This window comes from Alexandromys fortis, unplaced genomic scaffold, assembly GCF_014885135.2.
Source record: "Alexandromys fortis isolate MF-2015 unplaced genomic scaffold, M_Fortis_MF-2015_v1.1 scaffold_215, whole genome shotgun sequence".
NCBI lineage: Eukaryota > Metazoa > Chordata > Mammalia > Rodentia > Cricetidae > Alexandromys > Alexandromys fortis.
Window position 1 is genome coordinate 352851 of NW_026068086.1, and position 7103 is coordinate 359953.

Consider the following 7103-nt stretch of genomic DNA (forward strand, 5'->3'; position numbering starts at 1 on the left):
GTTGTGATCTGCACTGATTGTGAGTGACTGATGGCCTGTGACCCACTGTTTGGGGAACTTGAATTCCCAGTACCTTGTACAATCCCTGGAGAGGTTAGAGCCCTGTAAACATGGAACAATACGTGCAGAATGGCAGAAGTGGATGCTTCACAAGGAGTGGGCTAAGTGACAGAAAGTCCTTCAAAAACAGAGTTTCCCTTTGTGTGGTATGTCTGCCAGTCTCTGTGAGTGGTGGTGTTCCTATTCTGGCTGATTTAGATCTTTTCAGGGAGAGCCCAAGTAGGTGCTCGCTCTCTCTCTCTCTCTCTCTCTCTCTCTCTCTCTCTCTCTCTCTCTCTCCCTCTCCCACCTATCCTGTGCATGTGTCATGTGTGTGTGTGTGTGTGTGTGTTTAACACACTTTTATATTAGAATACCGTTAGATTTATTTTAAGCTTACAAAGCTAATGCAGGAAGTACCTGTATGAACAGCACCAGGCTCACCCACTGCAGGTCTCACATTGCTATAGTACAGTTGTTATAATTAATGAGCCAGAAACGACCCATTACTATTACCAAAATGCCATCATTTATTTGAACCCATTTATCTTCTCTTGCTGTCCTTCCTCTGTCCCAGGAGTCCATCAAGAATCCTTCTGGTATTTAGTGATGCCTCTTTAGGGACCTCTTGGCTGTGACAGTCTCTTGTATTTTCCTTTTTTTAATGGCTTTGATAGTCTAATAAGTAATGGTTAATTGTGTTACATAAAATCATTTGGTTTTCTGAAGGTTTCCTCATGGTTAGGAAGGACGTGAAGAAAGAGAGGATGTGCTCCAAGCCCATCTTACCACGGGTGATATGCGTCGCCTGCACGAGGCGGGCTCTGTGGGTTCCTCACCATGCAGCTACATTCCTGTTCTCTGCTTCTGTGCTGCGTTTTGGAAGGAAAGCCCCATGCTCAGTGATGGGCCTGGGAGGGGGGGCTCTGATCCACCTCCTTGAGAGCATGGTATCCATATCAATTATTCAGAATTCTCCTTTTTCAATATTTATGTCAGCATACATTCATGCTGATATAAATAGCTATTTACCATCCACTTTGGTTCCCATTCAATCCTACATGAGCTATCTGGTTGTTTGAATGATTCCAGTTTTGATCCTTCGGAGGGCTTTTCACTTGGCTTCTGTGTCCCACTCCTATGCCACCAATCTTGTTTTGTTTTAGACACTCCCTTGCTTTCCAGCCTTATAATATGCACCTGTCTGAGCCCTAAGCAGCAGTTCCTTCGAGGGTCCCGGTTGGTTTAATTGGAGAGCAGTATTCGAAGCAGAGATCTTATTGGAGAGCAGTATTAGAAGCAGAGATCTAGGTGTTGAGCCCTCTGGTTGCTACTCTGATGCTATTGCATGTAGGTCTAATCAGCAGACAGCGCTAGAAAATATACGTGTATCTAGTCACCCATGCCTGTACATAGATACATATAATTACAGACTCATGAGTGTCTGCCCTAAGTCAAACAATGGCTTCAGGTCAGTCTCTGGCTGATTCAATATTACACTGCATACTGCAGGCTCCCTCTCTGGCTTATCTATGACTTCCCTTCCCAGTCATGAGAAAGCTTTGTCCCCATCCCTACTTCTAGCAGGCATAATCGGTGCTTTCAGAACCGTCCACTGATATGCAGTGGGAAACAACTTTATCGCTAGGCTGTGGGGACTCTTTCAAACACAGTTGCTTTCTGTCCTTAGTCACTTCCCAACTTCCTTAGGTCAGCACACTTTTTCCACCTCCCTCCCCCCGTTTTGATAGTTCTGTCCCATTCCTCAGTAGCAGAAGTTCAGTTGGGTTCTTTCATCAGCATCTCCCTCAGGATCCCGTGGCCTCCTGGCTGACCTCTGAGACTTGCGTCCACCCCTGGTTTTACTGTTTGTACAGTAAGATGCTCTGGTTTTGTCCAGTGCATACAGCTACGTATCCACGACGACATCATCATGCAGAAGAGCTTTGCAGTCCTAAGCACACGTCCCATGTTCACCTGGTCAGTTATTTTCTATGTCTTTCCTATGTAATATTTCCCCTTTCAATATGAAAATGGAAACTTGCAGCCTACAGTCTTTTAAAACCTTTTAGTTATCCAGTTACATGCACAACAACGCTGTGGTTGCTCCTAGGTTTTGGTGAAAGCTATAAACATGCATTGTGTGTATGCATGTTTCTTAGCAAATATATATATTATACACACACATATAATATATATGTATATATATATATGTATGTATCTCCATCCCAAGAAGTGTGATTGCTGGTCAATGTGGCAAAATTTTAACTTTGAAGGCAGCTGTCAAGTCACCTTCTAGCATGACTGGGCCATTTTACAGCCCCATCTACAATGATAGGTTCTTGCTCTAAATCCTTGGCAGCGTTCAGTCTAGTCAGAATCTTGGATTTTAGCCATCCTAAAATGATATCTTGTCATTTTAATATGTGTTTCCCTAAAGGCAAATGATATTGATCATCTCTTCATTTGTTTATACTCCTTTGCTGTGCTCTGTTTGGATCTTTTTTGTCTATTTTTTAAATTGGGCTGTCTTAAAGTTTTAGGTGTTTCTTGTCTATCTGAACATAAGCCTTTATTCAAATACATGATTGCCACGTATTTTTATCTTGAGCAGATTTGTCTTCGGCATGTGGATTTTAAAAACCTTCTTTGAAAAGGCCTCCTAGTTTGGAAAAGGTTTGCCGTGTGCTGACTCTGAGCCTCTGTTCACATGTAAAATGCAGGGTTTGGTGGCACATGCTCATAACTCCACTCCCAGCACGTGGAGACAGGCAGCCCCTGGGCTCACCTATCAGTCAGTTCAATTAACCTAATCCGTGAGCTTCAGCCAATGAGATAGCCTGCCTAACATGGGGGCTAACAAGATGGTTCATCAGGTAAAGGTTCTTGCTGCACAAGCCAGACAATCTCCTGGAAGCCACATACAAGAAAGCATACCCCTGGCTCCCACCCCATCAACATGTACACACACACACACACACACACACACACACACACACACACACACTTTTATGTAAGAGTTCTATTTTCCCTGAAAATAGATGTCCTCTGCAGTCAGTAAGTGGTACAAGATATTAGATGCTGGCCAAGTGCAATAGTGTGGTACCTTGTAGATTATGTAAAGGCAAAAGATTTCTTTTTGACAAGTAGTTAACAAAACCTTAGAACAACAATTAAAATTCCCTTTTATAAAAAGTTCTGACAAAACTGAACTTTTCGAGTGTCTCTCCCTGCCTATCCTGCGACATGATTAATTCAACCCTGAGTGTGAAATCCTTTTCCGGCTTCAATTAGCCAGTGCATCGCATGAGAACTCACTCAGAGCTCATCGTCCGAGTGACTCATTACCCACTTAGTGTCCATCCCTGCCCTCTCTCATCATGTTCCTGTCATCCTAATGGTTCTGTGGAGGAGTGTAGTGCATACTTCAACTAAATTACCAGTGGAGAGGCTTCCGGCAAGTTCTCTCTTCTATACTTAGCAGCCTCTTGTATCCCAGACATGTCTCTGTCTGGCTCTGGCCGATGTGTTAAACAGCAGCCTAATTTCTGACAGTTTTGTTGCCTGGGAATGCAGCCATAGTGGAGCCTAGATTTGGGGTCTGGTGGAGGTCCCCCTGGTTTTCAGACGGTGGTCTTTGGGGAAGAAAGAAGAAGAGGAGGCCAGGCGAGAGGAAGCTGGTTCTGTGGTATTCCTTCGGAAGATTCTGGCCCCGTACCGACTTTCTCTTCACCATCCCTCAATGGCTCTATCTCCAAACACCATCACACTGGGGACTGCAGTTTCAATGCAACAACGGGGGGGGGGGCATTTAAGAAACAATTCAGTAAGATTTGGAGGCAATGCCAAGTATAACTCAGTTGGGAACTGTGTCTGCATTTATGGGGGGTCCCTAAGAAGTTCCCAATAGCCCGAATGAAGGAGCATCATAATTAGATGTTTGAATCTGACCTGGAGGAATTTCTTCCTTCATCTGTAATAACTTTTCTGTGGTTCTGAAATCTTTCTAAATTAAAAGCCGGGAGAATAGTGCAATATAATTTTCTGCTCATCTCTTCATATTCAGTAATATATAATGTCTATTTATTTTGTTGAGCTGGCTGAGTAGGTAAATTAGATTTATGATTGTTTAACCTTATATTCCTCAGTGTGTCTCTCCTAGGAATGGTGACATTTTCCTGTATAACTATGGATCAGTTACTCTCCTTAGCAAACTCAACCCACATTATTCAAGGTACAGGGCACACTCAGTTCTAGCCAATATTTTAGCATCTTTAGATCATTAAAACAAGCAAGCCAGGAGTTGTTTGGGTATTGAGTATCACACTCAGTTTAGTGTTTTTAATCTCATTTACTCTGAAATCTCAGACTTATTCTCTTTATAAATAATGTTTTTTTGAAGTAAAAATTTTTTTATGTACTATAATTTTGGTTTGCTAATTATTCCATCATTTAGATATTGAGACAAATTTTTTTCTACAGGATGCTGTATATGTGATATATCTTTTTTCAGTATATTGATTTAGAAAGCATATACTAATTGCTAGTTTGGCATTATGGTTGATGCTTTTTTTTTAAAAAAAAGTGTATTACTGGGATATTTCAAATCAGTGTTAGAGCAACAGGCATTAATTTTCACTTTCATTATTTCATTTGTATAAGTGACACATGGGTTGCATACGTTGGGTAAAACATGATATGCACATATGCTGTCGAATGGCTGTATCAAGCTATTTATATATCTTGTCTCATACTTACCATAGCTTTGCTGTGAGAGCTTAGAAGTCATTATTTTAATACATTAGTTATTTGTTTGAGGTATTCTCATGTATCCCAAACTGGCCTTGAACTCATTATGTAGACAAAGGTAGCCGTGAACTTCTGGTCCTCCTGCCTGCACTTCCTAGAGGCTGTGTTTATGTGGGGGCCAATGCTGTGCTTCATTTGTGGGATGCTGAGGATGGAAGGCAGGGCTTCATCTAGCATGCGACTCAATTCCTCCATCACTGTACCACCTTCCCAGTCCTCTTAGTAATCAAGTGCATGTTATTCTGTTGTTAGCTGTTCCTATGTAACTAAAACTATGTGACCTTTGACCCATGGTTCTTCAGCCTATTCCTTGTAAGCTCCTGGTTATCATTTTACTCCCATGAGTTTGTCTTCTCAGGCTCTGCAGATAAGTGAGGCCATGTGGTGTTCACTTTTCTATGCCCAGCGTATTCACCTGACAAAATACTCTTCTCGTTAAAGATGGAAGAATATTACAACTGAATATATCCTATGTTTTTTTGTTTATTTTATTTCATTTTTTTTTTGAGACAGGGTTTCTTTGTATAGCCCTGACTATTCCTTGCCTTTGCCTCCTGGATACTGGAATTAAGGGCATGTGCCACCACCACCCGGCTTAAATCTTTAAGAATATATTATACCACTGATTAGTGCAGCTCTCAATCATCACCAGAGAAACATGAATCCATCCATCATTTAGCTTGAAGATCTATCTTCTGACTGTTGTGTAGCCACAGTGGGTGTGGAGTAGAGACAGCTCTTCCACACATTGATTTCATGCCCTTTGGATATCTAGAGTCCCACATACACAGAAAGGCTTTCAGGTTTTTGTAGCTGTAATTGTGTTCCTTGCAAGGAATGGATGCTTTCCTTATCCTTGCTCTGTATAACAAAGTGGAAATGGTACCAACTTTAATTCCTTTTCAAGGTAGATTCCAGTAGGTCTCTTCCCAGTAAAAATTACTGTTTCCTTTTTTTTTTGTAACACTGTACTTATGGTTTTGTAAGGACATAGGTGTTAGACTATATAGACTGCAGGTATTGTATCCAACTTACCCTAGTAGTTCATATTCCATGTTGAGAGTTTGGTAGCTCTCTTAGGCCTCTTGTTCTGGGTCTCTAAGCAGGGTTTTTCTCAGTTTAGTTTGTACAGGTGACAACTTGCTTCCCCCCCCCCACCTCTGGGGTTGTTTTCCTTTGTACTGTGAAGGTTTAGCTGGTGGCTTTGCAGCATCCCTCACCTTGACTCTGCTCCCCAATTCTGCTGTCTTGAGCCCCCAGTTTACCTAGCAGTCCTCCCTTTCTCAGAATTAATTTGGTGTGTTCCTGTGTTTGTTTACACACTTGTATGGGTGTTTATACATGCGGAGGAGAGGACAAAGCTTGTAACTCCTCAGGTGCCTCCCATTTATTGTCTGAAACAGTGTTTCTCCTTAACCTGCAGACCAGGCCAGCTGGTCTGTGAACTTTTGGGGAATCCATCTGCTCTGGGTCCTGTCTCACAGATGGCCACCAGGAGCCTAGCTTTTCACTAAGGGCCTTGAGAGGCAAGCCTTTTAGTGCTCCAGCCAGCTCCCCAGCCATTGAAATGGTCTTTTAGGACCCATTGAACTCCCTCAGCTGCTGCCCGCCTCTCGTCGAATGTCGTTGTTTCAGCAGCATTTGGAAGGAGAGGAATAAAAGGGTCTGGTTAGCCTGTGTATCCTTTTATATTAGAACAGGCAGCTGAAAGGCCAAGGACTTATTAGCTCAGTGGTAAAGTACTTGAGCCTTCATGTGCAGGGCTGGAAGTTTGACTGCCGTACTACAAAAAAAAAAAAAAAAAAAAAAAAAAAAAAACACAAAGAGAAACAACTAATAATGGGTTTGGGACGTAGCTCAGTTGGGAGTATTTGCCTAGTAAGCACAAATCTTTGGATTCAGTCTTTGCCACTGCATAAAACCAGATATGGCAGACAGCTGTAATGCCAGTATTTCTGAGGACAGCTGCACAGTAAGTTTGAGGCCAGTCTGGAGTTAAAAGCAAAACAAAACAAACTGAATGAAAAGTGAAACAGAAAGAAGAGGGTATGGCTACTCCCAACTTTTTACTATAATATAAGGAAGAAAGAAGGCACAGGTGACCATGGCTGGCAGATTACACCAAACTTGAAGAGGAGTGAGGGGGAGGGAAAAACAAGAGAGATGCCACAAATCAAGAGAGATGGCCTGGGCCAAAAAAGCTAGCATAGCAAAAAAAAAAAAAAAAAAAAAAAAAAAAAAAAAAAAAAAAAAAA